Here is a 24,649-nt window from a genome sequence, read left to right as displayed (position 1 = left end):
TACCTCCTCTGAGCAGTAAGGGTATTCCCCCAATTCAAGATACATGTAAATACTTTATTTTTTTTTTAGGAAACAATAAAATCACTTTAATTTGCTACTTTTCATTTTGAAAAGTTATTACAGTATAATTTGCAAAATTCAAGACAGATGCCACTGAAGGCATGTCCTGGGAACCACTGAGAAATGTCAACTATGTCACAAATATATTTTACCTTTTGCAGGTTATGGGCTTTTATTATTTTTAAATATGTTTTTATTGATTATAGAGAGGAAGGGAGAGAGAGAGAGAGAACATTCAGGAATTGAACCGGCAACCTCTCAATGCATGGGATGATGCTCAACCAACCAAGCCACACCAGCCAGGGCAGGTAATGGGCTTTTAAAGTTTCCTACATGAAATAGAATGTAGTGCTTATGCTGTTTGGGTGCAGAAAAAGAACGCAAGTTTCTAACCTGGAACACTAACCATGTTACATGTAGTTTCCGCTAAGTATAGGACATTTTGTAGTCCTTTTCTTGCTTTCTCTGTTCAAAGGCTTTCCCATGAAGTGGGGGGGAGGAAAAAGAAGTAAAACTGCAGCTCTATAGACTGCCCACGCTCTCCCAGCTACCTCTTGCTCCCTCCTTTTCATTTCTACTCTTTCTAAAACATAAGTCCCTTCTTGGATGCTGGATCCAAAAGTCTTTTAACTTGAGAAAAGGTAATGTGAAAATAAATCTGGACCCTCTAGACCAGTGGTTCTCAACCTTCCTAATGCCGCGACCCTTTAATATAGTTCCTCATGTTGTGGTGACCCCCAACCATAAGATTATTTTTGTTGCTACTTCATAACTGTAATTTTGCTACTGTTATGAATTGTAATGTAAATATCTGATATGCAGGATGTATTTTCATTGTTACAAATTGAACATAATTAAAGCATAGTGATTAATCACAAAAACAATATGTAATTATATATGTGTTTTCTGATGGTCTTAGGCGACCCTTGTGAAAGGGTCGTTCGACCCCCAAAGGGGTCGCGACCCACAGGTTGAGAACCGCTGCTCTAGACTTTTGCCCTAAACATAGGTGGAGCTTCAATGGCTTCGGAGGGACTAGTGTAAACAGTATAAGGTCTGGGTTTGTTAAAGTAAAAGCGTGATTCAATATGAAGTAATGGACAAGAGACAGCTGATTTCCAAAAATACATTTTCACATTTTAGATAAAATTGTTATGCTGGTTTTCTTGGAGTTGAAATTCTTAGAGGCATTTGTTTTCATTGAACTTAACTGGATAAAATTTTTGACTTTGAGAATGAGTTTTCATATTCAGCTTGATGTTTAAAAATCTGAAAAGAATACTATATAGTTGCCAAATTTTTCTTCTTTCATGTGTTAATATCTAATTGCTTTTGTTGATGCACTAAATTTTTTTTAGCTCCTAGCAGTTTTAAATCCCATTTAAGACTTTAATAAATGATAAATCTTTGCCTATAACTTTCATTTTTGTATTGTAGGTAAGAAAGTAAGGATGGGAAGATAACACAAATTTTAATGAGGCAAATACCAAGCAAAAATTGCTGATGCATATTTTGCTTGTTACAAAAATCTTTAAAGTATCATTAAAAGAATGACTTTTAGTATTAAACATTTCACAAAATATTAAAGTTTTTTATTGATTTCAGAGAAAGGAAGGGAGAGGGAGAGAGAGGAAAACATCAATGATGGGAAAGAATCATCAATTAGCGCCTTCTGCACCTCCCCTACTGGGGATTGAGCCTGCAACTCAGGCATGTGCCCTGACCAGTGACCTGCTGGTTCATGGATCAATGCTCAACCACTGAGCCACACCGACTGGGCATAAATATTAATTCTTTAAGTTGCTACATTGTATCTTGGCTTTAAATCTAAGCAAGCTACTGACTATTTTTAGAGTAAAGTAGGAAATAAACATTCCTAAGGTGGTTTGATCCGCCCCCCCCCCCCCCCGCCCCCCGCAATTTCAAATCTTTCCGTGGCTGTGCCAAACTCTGGATAATTTCTTGTAACAGTAAATCCTCATTGTTAAATAGGATTTTTACTTCAGCATTTGGCTTCTTAAATTGCCCCCCCCCGCCTATTTTTCCCAGAACCAAAATTGTGTTCACCAAAGTGGTATGTTCCTTTCCATCCTATCAATAGTGGTAAAAGCAAAATCTTGTTTTGTTTGTATGGGCAGTTGGAAAACTTGTGAGACACAGGATCCCAAGTTCAGAAGGCCATTAGTGGAAGTGTAGCTGGCTACTCCTTTCCTCCCTCCACCCTGTTGAAGCTTGCCAAAACTCAGCTGGCTGATTTTGGAAAGCCATGAAAATATCACTAATGGTGCTTTCTTTTGAGATTGGGCTGTTGACCTCATTTATGATTAACAAAAATTGCCTAAATCATGCAGTGTCTCCATTCCCCAAGGGAGAGTGTAAGTGAAAATGTTTTAGCGACATCACTGATATGTATGTGTCATAACCCCAGCTAATAAAGATAAGAAACACTCAAGCTATCAAGTAGGGCTTTTTTTGAAGGCAGAACAATTTAATTTTGAACATTTGTATGTTAAATGGCATGTTGTTGGCATAGTTTGAAAGCATAATTCTGGTGTCTATATAAACACCCAGTTCCTCCTAAATATTTGGGACAGTTTCATAACACTATGTAGGAGTTGTATCCACCAAACCCTTTTAAATTGATCAGTTTATGCATTCCTCCCAGGCTTTTCACAATCACAAATGTCTTTCCCATCCTTGTTCCTGGGATGGGGTGTAGTGGAATGGACTCAAGTTAGGAGCCATGTCTGCCCAAGTTGGTGACAATTGGGCTGTTAAAAGATAGCACAATCCCTAGTGTGGAATAAGTACTCTTTAGATATTCATTATTATGTTAATATCCCAGGTAAATATTATAGATATATAACAGCTTTTCCCAGGCATTTAACAGCAAAAGTTCTCTTTTATTCTACATATTTCTATTTTTATATATTTTACCTTCTAGGCTATTTATTATTACTTTTTTTTTTCTTATTAATCACAGATATAAATCAACATGAGCTCACCACATGGTTTGTTTCTTTATTCAGGATAGGATTCTATCCAAAAGTTGGATGTTTTGTTAGCCATCAGCTCTTTACAGGCTTGACATAGATTTTTGAACAGCAGAACTGGCCCAAGGCCCACCAGCTTTTAGCCTTTGCACCTATCTGGTGAGAACTCTGAGTTTTTTGTGTCCACTATTAACCTTTCTCTTAATTCTATTGGACAAAATTTTTGGAGCACCTCCTCATCCAACTTTTCACTGGCCCTGAGAACAGCCACCTGAGCCACCCAACTCCAATGTGTTGATGGTTTTCTTGGAAGCTTGTCAGTATAAACAACAGATAGGCCTTTGCTCAGTAGTGATACGAAGCTTGACTGAAATAGCAAAGCAAAGCTGTATTTTTTACTCTGGAAAAGGTTTGCAGGTTCAGGCAGAAATATTGGAAGCTCCTTCATAAAAACAAGGGACAATGAGGAAAAATTGGACGAATAAGAAAATTCAAAAGGAATGAAAAGTCAAGGTATGATAAACAGATGGCAGTTTCTGAATGTAGCTACAAAAATTACATTTTTAGCAAAACTTGGATTACAGGAAAAATACTTGGGAAAACATAAAATAAAACTTTTCATAATTCTGACTTACACCAAAATTTTAGGTGGCAGATAACTATCGCTGACCCCTTTCTTGCCCATCCTCTCAACCAACGTTTGTGTTTTTTTGGTAACTTTGGGAAGTAACTTCCTAGTTACAGAAGTAGTACTTATTTTAGAAAATTTTAAAAACACAGAATGCCACAAAGGTTAAAATAATAGCTACCCTGGCCAGTGTGGTTCAGTTGGGTGAACATTGTCCCACGAACCAGTAGGTCACATTCGATTCCCATGTTTGATTCCCCGTCAGAGCACAGGTTGCAGGCTACTGGGGCACAATCCACAGTAGGGGGTATGCAGGAGGCAACCCATCAATGTTTCTCACCCTCTAAAATTAATAAAAACATTGAAAAATAGTCTAAAATTCCTCCATTGAATTGTACATTTTTTCATAGGTAGGAATTCTGAATCTGAGTAACCTGAGATTCAGGACAGGCCTTCAGAGGGCCCATGAACCCCTGAAACGATGCAAAGTTTACTGTGAAATACATGCATGTGAGCTTTTCTGAGATGGGCTCATGGCCTGATGAAAATTAGGTTCTCAAAGGTGGAGCCACCTTGAGAATATTACAAACTTTAGGTGTAGATCTTTCCAATTTATTTTCTTCACATGTGTAGTGTGCTTTTTAAAAATTCACCCTCTGAGTTTGCTTTCAGACAGTAGTTTAAGAAATCAGACCAATGAATATAGCTGTAATTTGACTAAAGAACTCTAGTTGAACAGGAGTCGTAACTGCTGTCCCTAAATGTTAGCATTTGGTTGACATTCATTCCACAAGAATGGTGTATTTTTTTTTTTTTAAATCTTTATTGTTCAGATTATTACATTTGTTCCTCTTTTTTCCCCCCATAACTCCCCTCCTTCCAGCTCCCACCCCACCCTCCACCCTCACTCCCCACCCACTGAGTTCATCCATAGGTGCATGATTTTTGTCCAGTCTCTTCCCGAATCTCCCATTCCCCTTTCCCCCCCAAGAATAGTCAGTCCAAAGAATGGTGTATTTGTCCACAGAAGATGGCAGGGGCTTGTGGTTCTTCTCTTGGCCTCAGTTGGGCTTTCCTGCAGGCCCTGGAGGATGGGCGGTAACACAGGACATGTTTGGCTCCTCATCCTCCTGCTGACAGCCAAGTCTCTGAGAGGCCAATCACACACTTCCCGATGTTGGATCCCAAGCCCTGCTGACCTGGGGGAATGGATAGCTCCTAACTGTTAGACAGCAGGGAACTCACCGGCATTCAGCATAATCAGATCTGTCATTGTCTTCATGAATTGGCTTTCTTTCTGGGCCTTGTCCTTTGCTTTGGAGGTAAGGACTGCCATTTTCCTCTGGTATTTCTGCTGTGCTGAGCATGCTTGCCTTTCTCATAGAACTGAGGAATTTGCTGGCCAGTCAGCTGGCTCACAGATGGCTGTCAGTCCCATGTTCCTCCCCCCCCCCCACCCCAACATCCCAACATTGATTTGCTTGGGAGGGTTAAACTCTCTAGAGGTGGGATGGGTGTAATCAGTTTCTTTTTGCTGGACATTTTGGAGTTTGGCCTAAAACAGAAGAAATTGACCTCATTCTTACCCTCCACCAAAGACGGAGGATAACTTGATAACTAGCAAACCATTACATTGCTAAATTACCTGGTGAAGAAAATCAATCCCTCCCTCCCATCCTCCCTTCCCTCTCTCTCTCCATACATATATACATGTGTACTCACACACACACACACAATGCTAGAAGAGTTTTCCCTCCTCCTCTCCCTCCATACATATATACATGTACACACACACACACACACACACACACACACACAATGCTAGAAGAGTTCTCCAGGGTATGTTCTTTGGGACAGTATGACATCAAAATAATCTAAGATGATTGTAGTCTCCAGTTTCCAGAGTGACAGTACACACACACATGTTCAGGTGGCAGTGGCAGTAGAGCTCAGTTTCTTGTTGGGAAGAAATTCTTCAGTGTCTATTTCCTGTAGAGAATGCTAGCAGGTTTCTAACATACTTCAGCTGTTCAGGAAATACTTGAAATAATTCCCTGCTCTAGAGAATAGGAGGAGAGCCAGAAAGTTGGAAAGTATTTCTCCTTTTGCTCTCAAATGTGCTTCACAAGGACTCCACTATTCACACACACACTCCTAGGAGCTCTTTTCGGACTCTCCCAGCCTTTTCTTGCAGAAATGTTCTTTTTAGAGTGTGGCAAGAGTCCTAGTAACTTGGACTTCCCATAGCATCCTGGCCTGAGCTTAAGAAACTTTACAAATAAAAACTAATTAAGCTTGGAAAGCCCCACGGGAGTCCTCCTAGCTGCTATTGAAATGTGCCAGCTCTGAGGTGAACCAGCTGCCTTCTTTACCCTCAGCAACAATTCAAACAGTGGAAAGGAAACCGACTGCCTCATGCCATTGAAACTGCAAAGAAGCAGCAAGTGAGGCATCATGTAATTAATTTCCTCTTTGATTGGCTTTTTGCTACATTCTGTGGAGTTCAGATACTGGTGTTTAAATTGGGTCATTTAGACTTTTGAGCAAGATGTCAGATAATTTTTTAAAAAAGAACCATTTAAGATTAATTTTCATCTAAAACTGGTTCTCAATTGAGGGCAATTTTAACCCCCAAGGGAAAATCTGAGCGTCTAGAGCAGGGGTGGGCAAACTTTGACTCCAGGGCCACAATGGGTTCTTAAACTGGACCGGAGGGCTGGAACAAAAGCATGGATGGAGAGTTTGTGTGAACTAATATAAATTCAAAGTTAACATCATTACATAAAAGGATACGGTCTTTTTTTTTTTTTTTCTTTTTTTTTTAGTTTTATTCATTTCAAACGGGCCCCGCGGGCCGTAGTTTGCCCACGGCTGGTCTAGAGACATTCTTGGTTGTCAAATCTTGGGAAGAGGGATGCTACTGGCTTCTAAGTGGGCAGAGGTCAGGGATGCTAAATATCCTGTAATGCACGAACAGCCCTCCACAATAACAGTTATCTGGTCCGAAATTTCAATAGTGCCAAGGCAGACAAAGCCTGTTGTCTAAAGGTTCAAAGATTCAGTGTTGGCTTGTGTCCTCTCTCAGCCCCAGATCTTATGTTGACCTTTGAGCCCATTCAGATCTAGACTCTAAGCTCCTGGGACCATCCTGGGTTCCTGGCCCAGCCCTGCCCTGCCCTGGATGCATCTGCAGGTGACGACATTTCCCTAAGCCGTGGGATATGGGAGACACTCCTGCCTCTCTTTGCACCATATGTTCCCTGGGAGTCACATGCATTGTGTATCTTGTGAGTAGTTTTTCTGGAAAGGGAACCACTTTTTGCATTGCTCCCAGTCGGGCCCCAGGGCTTCGAGGTCCTGTTGTCCCTGCAGTGGGTAGGGTGAGGTATTTTCATTTCTCTGATGGGCTGTTCAGTGAGAAGCTACTTATTTCTGCATTTCTCAAGGCCCAGCCATCAGGGAGGCCTCAGCGTCCATTTTATGGGGTTGTTGTGAAGGTTAAATGACTTCGCGCAGATGAAATGGTTAGGGCAGTGTGGGGCACACAGCAAGCACTCAGTAACAGCTGTTGGCAGGATGGCATAGTCTTTGCCTTCCACAACCTCCACAAGTTCTCAGCAAACTCACACAGAAAGCTTTGATTCAGAGACGGAGATAGCTGAGAAAGATAAAGGAAACAGTATTTTCGTCTGTTTAATGATTTTATTTTACCTATTTGCAAGCTCACCTCCCTTGTCCTAACACTTAACTCTGGGCCTCAGAATCCCACCAGTGGGTCATCCCCTCCTACTCACTTCTTTGCCCTTTCCTTGGCTGTTTTTTGTTGCCTCCACATTACTGGGTAAAGAGTAAGGAACTAAATGCCCAATCAAACCTTAATTCAATCCATCCCACCCAGATCCCATCAGCTCTGCTCTAATCTAGTTAATGGGGCTACATTTGCTTCCAATTCCATCAATTAAATCAAACCTACCCCACCCACCACACAATGAAACTAACCTTCCAGGCCAAAAGCTTTTGCTTTGAACATTGAGAGTGTTAACAGGAGAAAAATAAACCTGCCTTCCTGCCACCTGAGGAGTCTGAAACACTGATATGAAGAACGAAGATGCTTCTAAAACTTGGGAGACACGACCTATCTCCCGAGTTTACAAATTTGGGTGAATTCTCTGGAACTGAGGCCAGGCAGCAGCAGATTCCAAATGGCTTCCACAATGCGCTGTGAGCCCACAGTGAGTTCATTCTTTTGGATTTACGCTGAAGGTGAAAAACAATGCTTTCCTTAGAATGGTTGAGAGAGAGAGTAGAAGATATTGGTGAAAAGAAAACCAAACCAATGCATTCTTTTTTTTCTCACAGTGGGTTAATACTTAATGCATGTTGAAACTGTGAACACAGGGTGTGGGGTTTGCTATGAAAAGCGCCCTGGGGGATACTGAGCTCTTTGTCTTAAGTGGTGGGAGGGTCCAGATTTGTGAAAATAGTAGCTTCCTCCCAACTGGAAAATCTGCCACAGGGAGGCAGTAGAGCCCAGTGGTTAACAGCATGGGCTCCAGAATCAGATTTGAGTTTGAATCTGAATCTGGCACTGAACAGCTGTGTGACCTCCAGAAAGTTACTAAACCGCTCTCATTCCAATGCAGCAAAAAGGGGGATAAAAGTGGTATCCAACTCAGGGATATTTTCAGGGTGAACGAGATTAGCTCCATGAGTAAGCTCTCAATTGGTGGTAGTTTAAAAAGTAGGATACTGTATTGCATATTTGGAAGATGTAAAGATAGTAGGTCTTAAAAGTGTTTACATCAAAAGAAAAACATTTTGGTAACTATGTATCGTGATGGCTGTCAGCTAGACTTACTGTGGAGATAACAAAAATTACCTTGTACAACCAAAACTAATATAATGTTATATGCCAATTATACCTCAATTTTTGAAAAGTAGAAGTTTAGGGTGAGGGCAACAATTTTTTTTTTTTTAATTCTCACCTGAGGATATGTTTATATTGATTTCTTAGAGAGGAAAAGAGAGAGAGAGAGAGAAAGAAACATCAATGTGAAAGAGAAACATCGATCAGCTGCCTCCTATATGCACCCTGACTGGGGATTGAACCGCAACTTTTTGGTGTATGGACAATGCTCCAACCAGCTGAGCCACCTAGCCAGGATGGCAACAAATTTTTAAAAATTAAACTTAATTAACTTATTTATGTATTTATTTTTAGACAAATTTATTACATTTTGTTACTGTGCTGTAATGGGACTTAGTCTCAAGCTGAGCAGTGGAATGTAAAATATAAGTTGCAAGGTGGATTGCTTTTTTATTTGTTTTTATTGAATTTATTGGGGTGACATTGGTTAATAAAATTATATAGGTTACAGGTGTACAATTCTATAACACATCATCTGTATATTGTATTGTGTGCTCACCACTCCAAGTCAAGTCTCCTTCCATCACCATTTATCCCCCTTTCACTCCCTTCTTCCTCTCCCACCCTGCTTTCTCTCTGGTAATCACCATGCGATTGTCTGTGTCTATGAGGACTTTTTCTTAATTCTTTCAACTTTTTCACTTAGCCACCTAACCCTCCTTTCTGACAGCTGTCAGTCTGTTCTCTGTATGAGTCTGTTTCTATTTTGTTGAGGGCAACACATTTCTGATAGCTAGATGATAGCTAGATAAAACTTTTTTGAGAACAACCTCTCTAAACAGTTACTCAGTGAGCCTATCCCCAGTCTTCACATTGCAGTCTTGGTCATGAAGCAGATTCCAACAGCTGCTTCAGAGAAACAGTGGCCTCCGCAATGTTACTCTTCTAGCTTTTCCTTGTCATGCAAAAAAATGCGTAATTCGTTCCATTTCACTCTTGAGGGTGACAAGCTTTCTTTTAGCCTTTGGTAGCATGTATACAAACACACATGGAAATGATCTGTTATGTAATTATTTTATTAACGTAATATAATCATGTAATGTTATATATTATAATTTTGTATTTAATTTATCTTTTTTTATTCTGGGCTTTTCAGTTAGGATTCCATAGAGGTGGGGAAGGCTGCTTTTTTTTTTTGCTCTTTTTCTTATTCAAGGTTTCAAAGACAGAACTTTAAGCAAAAGCTTTCAATTTGGGTGTTGATTACACTGAACAGTGTTCAAGTTGGGGGTGGGTAGTTATATTATGGCTGGTATTTCAATGGGTGATAAAAAGTTTTGGAGAGGAGAGGGGTTAATTGGGTGTGTTGAAATCTAGGTCATCAGACTAGAGGAGTTTAGTTTTGTTTTTTTAAAGATTTTTAAGATTTGATTTTTAGAGAGAGGAAAGGAGAGAGGGAGAAACATTGATATGAGAAAGAAACAGATCGACTGCCTCCTGCACACCCCCTACTGGGGGTCTAGCCCACAACTGGGCATGTGCCCTGACTTGCAATGGACAGCAACCTCTTTGTGCATGGGATGACGCCTAACCAATTGAGCCACACTAGCCAGGGCAAGGGAGGAATTTAGTTTTCATCACTGGATTGTGTTATGAATCCATCTGCAGATTAGCTTGTCTGGCTGGTTTTATAGGAGTGAATTAGATGTTGATGGAATATCAGATTCTTCACTAGTGAATAGAAGTAGAGATTGTTTCTCTCCTCCAGTAGCTCTGCTATGTTAGAATTGAGCTTGAACCCTGGCAACTTCTGAGCTGCTCAGCAGGAATTATTTAGAGCCAGAGAGATTCCAAATGAGAGGCAATAATCATAAGAGTGACCCTTTGCTGAGCACTTATGTCCCAGGCACTGTAGTAAGTACACCCCTTACTGGAACCTCTCAGGAAAGCCTCATCACACTCTATAAGGTGGATAGTGTCTATAAGCCCCTTTTACAGATGAAAAAACAGAGGCATAATGAGGTCAAATGATTTGCCACAGTGTAGCTAGCTTCTCTGGTTTCATCTTCTCCAAAGGACAAAAGGAGGTGGTGTTTGAAACCTAGACTCTGCTCTGCAGACGTGGCTCCTGGCCAGGGCTCTTTGCAATGGACAAGAACCCCGACTGAAGCTGCTTGGCTCCCTGAGACCACCCAAGAGGGCACTGGGGAAGAGCAAGCTGCTTGCATCTGGCAAAGGGGCGACGTCCTTTTTATAAGTTTGAGGACACAGCAACAGGCAAGAGCAGGGAAGGAAGCTGAAGCCTTCAAGGGGCACTGGCCAGGATGCTGGGCCTCAGAGCTCTCCCCAGGATGAATCAGCTCTCTTCTGGCTGCTGCCAATTTTTGAAGAGGAAAGAATTAATGCTGGGCAGAGACAGGGCCAAAGCTGATGGTTTTAAGAGAAGCTTCCCTGATGTGCATCCCTTTAACCCAACAGCTTCGAGTTCTCTGGGCTTTGAAAATAAGTCTGGGAAGGAAAATAGTTTACAACACAAACCATCCCCTGGCATGCATTACCTCCCTCAATTCTCACAAACACCTGGGACGCAGGGGCAAGAATTCCACTTCTACAGAGAAAGCAATGGAGACTCAGATTAAGGAAGCTTCCTAGAGTCACACAGCCACCAAAGAGCAACAGTGGAGAGTGAACTGTTGGCTGTCTGTTCTTGCCTCAGGCTGCCACAGATGGTACTAATTGTTGGGCTACAAAGCCTGGAAGAAAAAAACCTGTTCCCCCCAAGATTTTATCATCCTCTAGAAGGGTAAGACTGGTATCCAAATGACCAGTAGGAATGGTGGACATTAATTGAGAGCTTTCTGGAACTGTAACTGCCTCATGTTTAGTAGCTCTAATAGGCTAACCATGGTTCTGTGAGGAAAGAATTGTTCCCATTTTACAGATGGAGAAACCGGGGCTCAGAAGCTAAGAAAGTTGCTCAAGTTTCCACAGCAAACAGTTGTCCCTTCCCAGCCAAGGGAGGCATCCAGAGAAGCACAGACAAGCCCTGTGGGTGGAGATGGTTACATGTGGTGTGTGTGCAGCTCTAGCGTCATTCCAGACCTGAAATTAGTCATCTGCAAGTCACAGAGCCAGCCCCTCTGGACACACGATGAGGCTGTTTTATATATTAGACAGAGCTGGGCCCAGAGAACGTGGTTCTAAGCAGAGAAGATGGCCTCATTCCAAAGGCATCCCCTCTATGGGCCCATGGGAGCTGGCCAGGCCTGGTGACCCTCGGAAGAGGTGAAGCTGGGCTTCTTCCAGCGAAGAAACCCGTTGGCCTTTACCCGGCGATATGAACCAGATGTGGGGCACCTCATTCTGCAGGGCAGAGGCCACTCCAGGGCGCCTCTCACCACCTCCCAGCTCCTCAGTGCCTGGGGCCCAGCCCCCCTCTCCTGCTACCTTCACCCCCATATCCCATTCCTCATGGGCACCTTGCATCTTCCCTTTCCACCAACAGGAAATGACACTGGACAGATCTTAAAAGTCCATATGTCCTGGACAGTCTCTCTAGGAATTTTTTTGGCTTCCAGTTTGTTCTATGTGTCATATCCTTTCCACTCACGGCATTAAAAAAAAAGAAAAAAGAGTGAGTGTTCTTACCCCCTTGTGATGTTGGGCAAATAATATTTTTATGTCTGCATGGACTCCTGGAGTCAATCGGTTACCATCCATTACTCTCATTACTTATTTTGTTAATGAAATTATTTCCATTTGGCTGGTTGCAGTGTCCTTTGGCTATAATCCGTCATTCTTTGAGCTTTCTAGCACAAGCTGTTCTAGGCTCATCTTGTATTTTTCCTGGCCCAGCCCTGGAATCAGCCGTTTCTCCAAGGAACCTGGTTTGGTTTTAGTTAAAATGGTATTTAGAAGTCAAGATCTGGATGCTGGTGTGCTCACTGCTATTAGAGGGAGGCCTCCCAGTCCCTCTCAGTGGGCAGGGCATGGGAATGTGGCTATGTGTACACATGCACACACAAAATGACACACTTGACACACAATCATTTACATCCATGTTTAATGTTATTTTAAAAAAATAGGTTTTTATTGATTTAAGATAGACAGGAAGGGAGAGGGAGAGAGAGACAGAAACATCAATGATGAGAGAGAATCATTGATTGGCTACCTCCTTCATGCCCCCTACCTGGTATTGTACCCGAAACCCGGGCATGTGCCCTGACCGGGAATCAAACTGTGACCTCCTGGTTCATGGGTCTACACTCAACCATGAGCCACACTGGCTGGGCTGTTTATTATTATGATTTTAAAATATATTTTTATTGATTTCAGAGAGGAAGGAAGAGGGGGAGAGAGAGAGAGAGAGAGAGAGAGAGAGAGAAGAGAGAAACATCAATGATGAGAGAATCATTAGCTGCCTCCTGCATGCCTCTTACTGGGGATCCAGTTAGGTGCCCTTGACTGGAATCAAACCCAGGACCCTTCAGTCTGCAGGTCGACGTTCTATTCACTGAGCCAAACCAGATATGGCTGTTTGTTATTTTTAAAAATTGTGGTAAAATACACAAAACATGAAATTTACCATCTTAACCATTCTTGAGTGTACAGTTTGGTGGCATTAAGTACGTTTATGTTTTTGTACAACCATCTCCACCGTTCATCTCCAGAATGCTTTTCATCTTGTAAAGCGGAAACTCAATACCTATTAAGCATTCATCTCTAGGTTTGTTTTTAAATCTATCTGTATATATGAAAGCCTGAGTTCACACTGCTATGTCCAGTGTCTATCCAACACCACAGGGCTCATTCCAGCCTCTTCCTTTATGTATTTGTAACTCCCTTCTCTGACAGCGATGCTTTACCCCTCCATGGCCATGTCCTATGTGGACACTCTTCTCATCTTGTTGGGCTCTGCCTCACTTCCTCCCTGTGTGGGCACCCACCCTGGATTGCCACAGCTCCCTACCTCCTACCTTGGTTGCCTACCTTGCTTTGTCCCACCTACATTTTAGGACTGTCTTTTTCAGGAAGGGGAAAGGGATATGAAGAAGAGCTATTAGTCTCATGATCTTTAAATGAAACTTACAGAATTGATTCATATCTCACCAGTTGTTCTACCAATGGCCTCATTCATCCCAAGACCCAATCCAGGATAGCATGTTGCATCAAGTTGTATCTTCTTCATCTCCTTCACTATGGGACATTTTCCCAGTCCTCCTTGTTTTTCTTTATCTTGACACTTTTAAAGAGTACACACGGATATTTTGCATAATGTTCCCCAATTTGAGCTCATTGATGTTTTCTCGCGATTAGACTGGGGATGTACATTTTTGGAAAGAATACCAAAGAGATGAAGCTTTATTCTATCATATAACGGGATGTGTGATATCAATGTGTATTGGTTACATTTTAAAGGTGTAGACACTGGGGCCCTGGCGGGTAGTTCAGTTGCTTAGAGTGTTGTCCTGATATGCCAAGGTTGCGGGTTTGATCCCCTGGTCAGGGCACATACAAGAATCAACCAATGATATGCATAAATAAGTGGGAGAACAAATTGATCTCTCTCTCTCTCTTGTTCCCCCTTCTTCTCTCTCTAAAATATAAATTAATAAAATAAATAAAGGGGTATACATTGGGATTCCAAAGCTGTCACCTGCCTAGAGTCCCACAGCAAGCAAATGATAGAAGGAGGATTTGAAACTGAGCCATTCTGAGCTTTGTGCCATTTCCTTAGTTTGAGAGGAAGAGCTGTCTGATGGAGATGACTCAAGGCCCCTGGTATTGACGTGGAGGGTAGGAGGTGGGAGGTGGGAGACTTTACATCCATATTCGGTCCTTCAGCCAGGGCTGATTCACCTCTGTGGCCTCTTCCCAGTGCCCTGTCCAGTCTTGTCTTAAATTCCCTCTGTCTGCGGCAAGTAGCTCCTCTTCAAGTAGACCTGGCAAGACCATCTTTTGTCCATTAGATGAGATTGCCTGGTCTTTGTGCCTGTGGTGCCAGGATGAGAATAATCAGGTAATTCAGAAGAGATGTATTTTTCAGGAGGGTGGAGTTATAGGGGAATCCCATAGCAGTCTTCAGGCCATCTGGTACCCCCACCCCAGCCTCAGAGCTCCTGCCTGCTCTTTGGGCTTCTCTCAATGGCATGCCCGAGGAAGAAGCCATCCATCCACATGGACCTGGCTTAAGGGTGTTGGTGACACTAGCTTTCCTTTGCCTGCTGTTGACCCCTTTGCCCAGCAGTTCTCAGCAAACTCACTGTCACTACATCAGAAACATCTGGGAGTTTCAGAGTAGATGTTCCAAACATGTCCTCTGGGCAGTGGTCACCTAGCATATGTGTTTCGTTTGGCCCTCACTTAATAAAATTTAAAATTTGTTTACAACATGAACAAATCAGGAGCTCATCATAAAAGTCTGCATTTTGGCTTCTCTTGAAAAATCAGATGTGGGAATAGATGGTGCACATTCCCACATGGCAGCACGTGGCCAGAACGAGCAGTGGCTGCCCCTTGAGGTGTGGCACACGTGACCCATTTCACTCTCGTCCTCACTGCTCCCTACTGTTTCCACCCTCAACCTCCTTCATTTGTACTGTCTGCCTGGCCTCTGATGGCATTTAAGTCCACAACTCCTGTGTTAGATTTTTGCAGTTCATTCACTCCACAAACACAGAGCCCCCACTCAAATCAAGTTTTGTGCTGGGCTCCAAGATCAATGGCACATACACTGCGGATTCTAGAACTGCATGGTAAGTCTCTGATAAGTCCATTGATGTGTGAGCATTGAAGAGGGACCTTGAAAAGTTGTTCACCTTCTAAATTCAAGTGAGGTTTAGAGGGGAAAGCTGCTCCCTATACTTTGGGAACCCCTGTCCTGTGTTTATCTCGGGACCTGAGGTTCCAGGGAATGTGAGAAGGATAAGTGCAGGTTGCTTAGCTGTGGCACGAGTTGACATCAGGGCTGGAATGACCTATTATGTGAGTGATGGAGGCTCCATGAGGCAGAAGACTTGGAGTCAGACAGGTTTGGTTGAAGTCCTGGTTTTGCCACTTACCTGCTATGTGATCATGTAGGATTATTGACATTCATTGGGTGTCTGTTTCCGCCTCTTTAAAATGGGAACAATAGTGTTTATTCACAAGGTTACTGTCAGTATCATGTAATGTATGTAAAGTTCCAAGAGTAGTGTGGGGAATGTGGTACTCACCACCAAATAGACATTTATCATCATTTAAAAATAACATGTACTCCTTTTAAAAAATGTATTGATTTTAGAGAGAGGAAGGGAAAGAGAGAGACATTTCTTGTTCCACTTATTTATGCATTCATTGATTTATTCTTGTATGTGCCCTGACCCGGGGTTGAACCTGCAACCTTGGTGTATTGGAAGGACACTCTAAGCAACTGAGCTACCCGGCTGGGGCATACTCCTTTTATTATTATAATTTTTTTGGTGTGTAGTTCTATGAAATTTTATCACCTGTGCAGACTCAAGTAACTATCCCCACAATCTGGATACAGAACTGGTCCATCACTACCAAGAAAACCTGTGTTAGTTACCTCTTCATAGTTGCATTCTCCCTCTAACCCTAACCTCTGGCAACCACTGATCTAGTCTCTATCACTATAATTTTGTCACTTAAAAAATCAAACAATATGTAACTTTTTTTTGCAATGAACATATATTAGTTTTATTAAAATTAAAAAATGAGTATCTATACCAGGCAAAAGGAGCAAAATAGCTTAAGGGCAGGGTTTAATAATAATAATAATAATAATAATAATAAAAATATATATCGCCCTGACTGGTTTGGCTCAGTGGATGAAGCGTCGGCCTGCGGACTCAAGGGTCCCAGGTTCGATTCTGGTTGGGGGCATGTACCTTGGTTGCGGGCACATCCCCAGTGGGGAGTGTGCAGGAGGCAGCTGATCGATGTGTCTCTCTCATCGATGTGTCTCTCTCATCGATGTTTCTAACTCTCTGTCCCTCTCCCTTCCTCTCTGTAAAAAATCAATAAAATATATTAAAAAAATATATATATATATACACACACATATACTAGGGGCCCAGTGCACGAATTCATGCACCTTGAAAGGAACTGTGGGCTGCGAGGCTGCAGCGGGCACAAGGGTGGGTCTCAGCCCATCCTCCATGCCCCCGCCCAGCCCCTCCCGCCGTGGCCGCTGGTCCCCTGTCTGCTGGCAGCCCTGCTCCCACTGCTGCTGCTCACACCCAGTGAAGGCGCGGAGCAATTGGGGCCGGCGCCAGCAGCGGGTCGAGTGGGGCCAGCACCGTCAGTGGGTGCGAGTGACGGCTGCTGCCCTGATTGCCCCTCAGGAGTAGGGGGAGGTGGAGAAGCCCTCAGAGGCAATTGGGGCTGGCAGCCGCCGTTCGCACCTGCTGATGGTGCTGAGCGATTGGGGCTGGCACTGGGCACCGGCAGTGGGTGCGAGCGGCAGCTCCGGCAACAGGTGTGAGCACGGGCAGAGTGCCTGGCGGGACTGCAGCGCGCAGGGAGCAAAGAATTTTCAGTCACCACCAGAGGCTCACCCCAATGACAGTGACCGGTGCCCTGCCTTGGTCTGGCACCCCTGCTCACCTGCTCCACCATTCCACCACAGCTGCTGCCCACCATGTTCTGCGCATGCCCCCTGGTGGTCAGCGCATGTCATAGCAACCAGTTGTTCGGTTGTTCTGCCTTTTGGTCTATTTGCATATTAAGGTTATATATATATATATATATATATATATATACACACACACACACACACACACACTAGTATATATATATTTATTTATTTTATTTCAGAGAGAGAGAGGTAGTAACATCAATGATGAGAGAGAATCGTTTATTGGTTGCCTCCTGCACACCCCTATTGGGGATCGAGCCCGCAACCTGGACATGTGCCCTTGACCAGAATTGAACCCGGGACCCTTTAGTCCACAGGCCAATGCTCTATCCACTGAGCCAAACCGGCTAGGGTTAATTTATTCTTTCTTTTTTTTTTTCTAGTTTTGTTGAAGTATGATTGAAAAATAAAAATTGCATATATTTAAGGTGTATGTAATGATTTGATATATGTATGCATTGCAAAGTGATTACTGCAATCAAGCTAGTTAACATAGCTAGCATCTTCAGTATGTAACCTTTTGAGATTGTTTTTTTTTTCACTCAGCATAAAGCCCTGAAATCCTCTTAAGTTGTTTCATGTATCAATGGCTCTTTCCTTTTTAATGCTGAGTAATATTCCATTGGGTGGATGTACACTGTTTGTCCATTCACCTGTTGAAGGACATTTGACTTGTGATGATGACTGTCATGTGTCAACTTGACTGGGCCATGGGGGGTGACTAGGTATTTGGGCAAATCTTATTCTGTGAGGGTGTTTTTGGATGAATTTCACCTTTAAATCAATAGCTAAGTAAAGCAGATTGCTCTCCCTAATGTAGGTGGGCCTCATCTAATCAGTTGAAGGCTTGAATAGAACAAAAGGGCTGACCTTCTTCCAAATAAGAAAATTCCTCCTAACTATCTTGAGTTGGGACACTGTTTTTTTGTTTGTTTGTTTTTCCTGCCTTCAAACTGCAACTGAAACATCAGCTCTTTCTGGGTTTCAGGTCTTTGGACTCAGACTGGAACTACACATTGGCTCTCTTCAGTTTGTCGACTGCAGATCTTGGGACTTGTCAGCCTCTATATTCACGTGAGCCAATTCTTTATTATAAATCTCTTTACATATTTACACATGACTGTTATAAGTAAAGGTGCTATAAACATTGATGTGTAGGATTTTGTATGAATATCAATTTTCATTTCTCTGGGATAAATACCCAGGAGTATAATTGCTGGATCTTATAGTAAATGTACGTTTAACTTTATAAGAAACTGACAAACTACTTTCTAGAATGGCTGTACTATTTTACATTCCCCATTGCTTTTATTATTTTCCTATAGTAGTTAAATTAGTTAACTTTGAAATGGGCTGGCATTTAGAAGGCTGGTCATACAGGCATTTTTGCTCACGTGTTCTATAATCATAGCTATCACATGCATCCTTGTTTTAACTTTCATATTTATTAGCCAAACACAGAGGTCTGCAGGGTTAAAGACTTGAAATAACAAACCTGGCTGCCTCAGATTTTCTTGGCTGGCACCAGGTCTTGCCAGGCCTTTGAATCAGCTGGGTGCAGGGAAGGGTCACCAGGAAACTCAGGCTGCCGGGCCCGACAGGAAGCGTGGGATGAAGCTTACTCTGGGTCTGGCTCGTGGTCAGCCCTGCTGGGGCCTGAGGCTTGCAGGCCAGCTCGCTGTGCACCGTCAGGAAATGGCCCGGGCTCTTTAAATCACCCCACCTCCGAAAAATAAATTCACAAACAAAGAACCTCTGAGCTCCTTCCTTTAAGAAATAGCATCTTAAAACCTTAAAGAAAATTGACTTACAAAGCAATTATGACTTGTGTTCCTTGGGCTCAACATACCCATAAGTCAGTGACAAGTAGCTCTGGGGCTTCTTTTCTTGGATAAGCCTGCTGTGGCGTTATTTGCTGTTAATGCCATGGCCTTCTTCCTTCTTCTACCCTTTCTGCATGCCTCCCCCAACTTCACATGGACAGAAGTATTTGTCTTGCCTACATCTATTACTGCCTAACACTAGAATTTTAGCACATTGCATTGGGGGGTTGATTCATAGATTCCATCAGAAATCACAACTGTGCGAACCTTTCTAGTTTGATGTCATCTTGCTGGAGTCTCCCAATAACTGTAATATGTGCAGGTGAACTGCTAACTCCATTTTATTAGGAATTTCCCAGGATGAGGACCAAGATTTACAACTATTAAGGCACTTTCCACAGGTTCTATGGTTTTAAGTGGGGGAGCTGGAGCCGGAAGCCAGGGGACCAATGCTGGTTCAGAGCCTCACTCCTCCTCCTCCGAACCTGGAGCTGCCCAGTATGGAAGCCACGGATTGCGTGTGGCCCTTACGCCTTTTTTTTTTTTTTTAATTGACTATTTAGAGAGAGAGAAAGGGAGAAAGAAACATTGATGTGAGAGTGAAATATCAATCAGCTCTTGCTGCATGCCCCCTACTGGGAGGGAGCCTGCAACCTGCATGTATGCCCTGATCAGTAATTGAACCGGTTCCGTGCTGACCACACCCAACCAACTGAGCCACACCAGCTAGGGCCGCCATTGATCCTTTTAATGTGGTGAGTCCTAATTGAGCTATGCTGCTAGTGCAAAACTCACATTGGCTTTTGAAGGCTTTGTATGAAAAAAATAATGAATGTAGACTCTCATTAATGATTTTTTAATACTGTTTACAAGCTGATATGATGTTTTGGATATGTTGGGTTAAAAAAAATATCTTGCAAGAATGAATACCACCTGTTTTTCTTTAATGTGACAACTAGAAATGTAAAATTATACATGTCCCACGTTGCATTTCAATTGGACAGTGCTGCTTTAGACCACATCACAGGCAGTCTTTTTCATAGAGGAGCGTTTTAGACATATGATCTCATTATCTTGTAAAAGCATGTTCATCCCCAGTGTCTGCTCTCAGATGGCATTTATGCAGATTTCTCCCCACCATCTTTATTTTTTTTATTTTTATTTTTATTTTATATTTTATTGATTTTTTACAGAGAGGAAGGGAGAGGGATAGCGAGTTAGAAACATCGATGAGAGAGAAACGTTAATCAGCTGCCTCCTGCAAGCCCTCTACTGGGGATATGCCAGCAACCAAGGTACATGCCCTTGACCAGAATTGAACCTGGGACCCTTCAGTCCGCAGGCCGACGCTCTATCCACTGAGCCAAACCGGTTAGGGCTCCCCACCATCTTTAAATGTCACCCTCTCTGATAAATGTGGGGGATGGGAACTTGTCTCCTGGCTGTTCTGAGTGGTTACCTTCTTTTTTTTTTTTTTTAAGTTTTTTATTGTATAATTTATTTTAAGCATTTTTATGTGTACAATACATTAGCATTAAGTACATTCTTTTTTTTTTTTTAATATATTTTATTGATTTTTTACAGAGAGGAAGGGAGAGGGATAGAGTTAGAAACATCGATGAGAGAGAAACATCGATCAGCTGCCTCCTGCACACTCCCCACTGGGGATGTGACCACAACCAAGGCACATGCCCTTGACCGGAATCGAACCTGGGACCTTTCAGTCCGCAGGCCGACGCTCTATCCACTGAGCCAAACCGGTTACGGCAAGTACATTCTTAATACTGTGCAACCATCAACCTGTCCATTCCCAGAACTTTTCATCATCCCAAATGGAAACTCTTTACTCATTAAACAGTAACTGCCCACTCCTCTTTCCCCAGCACCTGTCAATCTCCATTATGTTTTCTGTCTCTATTAATTTGCCTATTCTAGTTACTTCATATAAGTGAAATCATATAATAATTGTCCTTTTGTATCTGGCTTGTTTTACTTAGCATAATGCTTTTTAGTTTCATCTATGTTGTAGCATGTATTAGAATTTCATTCCTTTTAAAGGCTGAATAATATTCTATTGTATATACATATACACACACATGAACCACATTTATTTATCCATTCATCTGTTGATGAACATTTGAGTTGTTTCCACCTTTGGGCTATTATGAATAGCTAGAGGCCCAGTGCACGAATTCATGCACAGGTGGGGTCTGGCCAGCCCACCCCGATTGGTGCTGATCGGGCTGGGCCAGCCAGGGGGAGGGGCCCCGGGTAGTTGGCGGGCCAGCCCCACCCCTGATCAGGGTGTGGGGAGCCGATCAAGGGTGGGGCTGGCCAGGGGGGTGCCCCTGAACTCTGGTCAAACTCCCAGTCGAGGGGACAATTTGCATATCACCCTTTTATTACATACTAGACGCCCAGTGCACAAAAATTGTGCACTTGGGGGGGTCCCTCAGCCCGGCCTGTGGCCTCTCGTAGTCTGGGACCCATCGGGGATGTCCATTTGCTGACTTAGGCCTGCTCCCCGGGGGATCAGGTCTAAGCTGGCAGTCAGACATCCTTAGTGCTGCTGAGGAGGCGGGAGAGGCTCCCGCCACCACTGCTGTGCTGGCAGCTGTCAGCCTGGCTTGTGGCTGAGCAGAGCTCCCCCTGTGGGAGCACACTGACCACCAGGGGGCAGCTCCTGCATTGAGCATCTGCCCCTTGGTGGTCAGTGTGTGTCATAGTGACCAGTCATTCCCAGTGGGGGTTTGGCCAGCCTGGGTGAGGGGCTGAGGGCTGTTTTCAGGCTGGCCACAGCCCCTTCAGGGTGGGTGGCCCTACTGGGGTGCCTGGCCAGCCTGGGTGAAGGGCTGAGGGCTGTTTTCAGGCTGGCAATGGCCGCGGGCTGGAAGCAGGTATCTGGGATTTATTTATCTTCTATAATTGAAACTTTGTAGCCTTGAGCGGAGCCCAGGTCCTGGAAGCCCCTCCTTTAGTGAAGGCCACGGTGGCTGGAAGCAGGTATCTGGGATTTATTTATCTTCTATAATTGAAACTTTGTGGCCTTGAGCGGAGCTCAGGGCCGGCAGGGCAGGCGGGAAGCTTGGCTTCCTCCAATGCTGGGGGCAACCCAAGCCTCCTGCTCGCTCCAGCTCCGTGGCTGCTGCCATCTTAGTTGGGTTAATTTGCATATCCACTCCTGATTGGCTTGTGGGCGTGGCTTGTGGCTGCGGCAGAGGTATGGTCAATTTTGCATGTTTCTCTTTTATTAGATTAGATGATGATGCCATGCACATCAGTGTACAAGTGTCTATTTGAGTCCCTGTTTTCAGTTCTTTGGGGTTTATAACTAGCAGTGCAATTGCTGGATCATATGGTAATTCTGTGCTTTATTTTGGGGGGACCATCATTACTGTTTTCCACAGTGACTGCATCATTTTGTATTCCCACCAGGAAGGCATGAGGCTTCCAAATGAGTGGTTATCTTTCAAAGCATCTTTATTCTAAGTTCCAAATTAATGCATCCCCATTAGAACAGGTCTAAACTGTATAGAAGAATAAAAAGGTAAGCGTTACTTGGTGGTCACTTCACTGAGTGTTGGCTCTGTTTCCATCTGAGCTTTATCTGTGCTTCCCCATAGAAGGCTGTGTCACTCTCCCTGCCTCCATTCCTGTCCCCTTACACTGTATCCTGTGCACAAAGTCACAGTCGGCCTCTTAATACAAAGGGAAACTTATGGCTTCCTTCCCTGGAAACTTTCATGACTGGCACCTAGCCCCTAGCATCTAGCACCTATCCCCTAGCATTTAGCACTTAGCATCCAGCACCTACCAAGGCTGGCTCCTAGCACCTGCCTGGAAACTTCCATGGGTGGCACCAGTCATCTTTCCCAACTGCATCTCCCCCCTTCACTCTGTTTCAGCCATATTAACCTTCTTGCTATGGTTCAAATGCACCAAGCTTGTTCCCACCTCTGGATGTTTGTGCTTGTTGATGGCTGCAGAGATTATTATAGCTCCCACTCCTGTCATTGGTTCTCTGCTCAGTGTCATCCTCTCAGAGAAGTGGACCCTGAATGTCCCATCTGCTATCTGATATTTGATTCCCTCACCCTGCTCTTTTTGCCAGTATAGCATTTATGATCACCTGCCTCATGTGATATATGTTCATTTTCAGTCTCCCTGATCAAAGAAGGGTTTGTTTCTGTGTTGTTCATCTTGCCCTCCCAGTGCCCAGAACAGTGCCTGGCACATAGTAGGTACTCATTTGTTAGGTGCATCTATTTGTTAGAGGGATGGATAAATGAATGAATGCACACATGTATAATATGCATTTTTTACTTACAAGTGTTTTAGATATTTGAAATAAAACTGTATTCATATCTGCTTGCAAAACAAGTGAAAATGATTGCATGTCAACAGACTATCACCGATTGTTGTGACATGACTATAGCAGTTTTATAAGTAAACTAGAGGCCCGGTGCATGAAATTCATGCATGGGGCGGGGGGGGGGGGGGAGGTCCCTCAACCTGGCCTGCGTCTTCTTGCAATCCAGGACCCCTCAGGGGTGTTGGGTCTAAACAGGCAGTCGGACATCCCTCTCGCAATCTGGGACGCTGCATGCACCAGTGACCATACTTTTCATACAGGTGAAAGGCATCTTGCTGTTGTATGGGCAGCTACATTTTTTTGCCCTGATTATAAAAAATAGTACATAACATGGTCCTTCTGAAGCAGTAGTACCATTTCCCCCATCTTATGGGTGGAAAAGCCGAAGCAGAGAGAAGTTAAGTAATTGGTTTTGTCACACAATTATAAGTATCAGAATCAGGGCTGACCACAAAATGCGCAAGCCAGAGTCCATCCATGTCATTGCTGTATCATCCTGTTTTTTCAGTGTTAGAGTAGCCTTGCCAGGTTTTAATTTTTAAATCTAAGAGAATGTTCCCAATATATAGGGTTGGGTCCCTAGGCCTGGCTGACTGGCAATCAGGGCTATCTGTGGGGTGACCGGCAGGCGGCGCTATCAGGGGGCCCCCCGCTGGCACCTGCCTTGGCTGGCGGCCTGGCACTGCCTCCCCTGATCACTGCCACCAGTAGCCTCCCTCTCAGGGGGCAAACACTCAAACACTCCCTGGAAACTTTCCAGGGAGGGAAGCCATAAGTTCCCCTTTGTGTTAGGTTCCCCCAGTTGGGGGCATCTCCTGCGTTGAGCGTCTGCCCCTGGTGGTCAGTGTGCATCATTGTAACTGGTCATTCCGCTGGTCGGTCGATTTGCATAGTAGGGTTTTATTATATAGGAGGGTTCAGGGCAATTACACAGGTCAAAAATATGCAGAGACTTTTTAAATCATCACATTCCCTCCAGAGATCATTTGTTTCCTGTAATCAGCACGTGTTTTGCTTGGCTATAGGATAAAGAGGCAAACACTCTTGATGCCACACTGCAGCCTGTAAAACTGGATTCTGACACAGGGTTCCAACTTCATTTCCTCATGGTCTTTGTGGGAGGACAAGCCTCTGAGCAACCGCCAAGTCATGCTCCCATATGCTGTCCTGACCCCCTCCAGGGAGACGGGGAGGAGCAGAGCAGGCCACAGACTCCAACGCAGGATCTTTAATGTGTTTTCTTAAATTGAAGTATATTCATGTACCAT

The sequence above is a fragment of the Myotis yumanensis genome, unplaced genomic scaffold (genome assembly GCF_028538775.1).
Source record: "Myotis yumanensis isolate MYYU_CA2020_CCGP unplaced genomic scaffold, mMyoYum1.0.hap1 SCAF_16, whole genome shotgun sequence".
Classification (NCBI taxonomy): Eukaryota; Metazoa; Chordata; class Mammalia; order Chiroptera; family Vespertilionidae; genus Myotis; species Myotis yumanensis.
Note: the sequence above shows the minus strand (reverse complement) of the source record.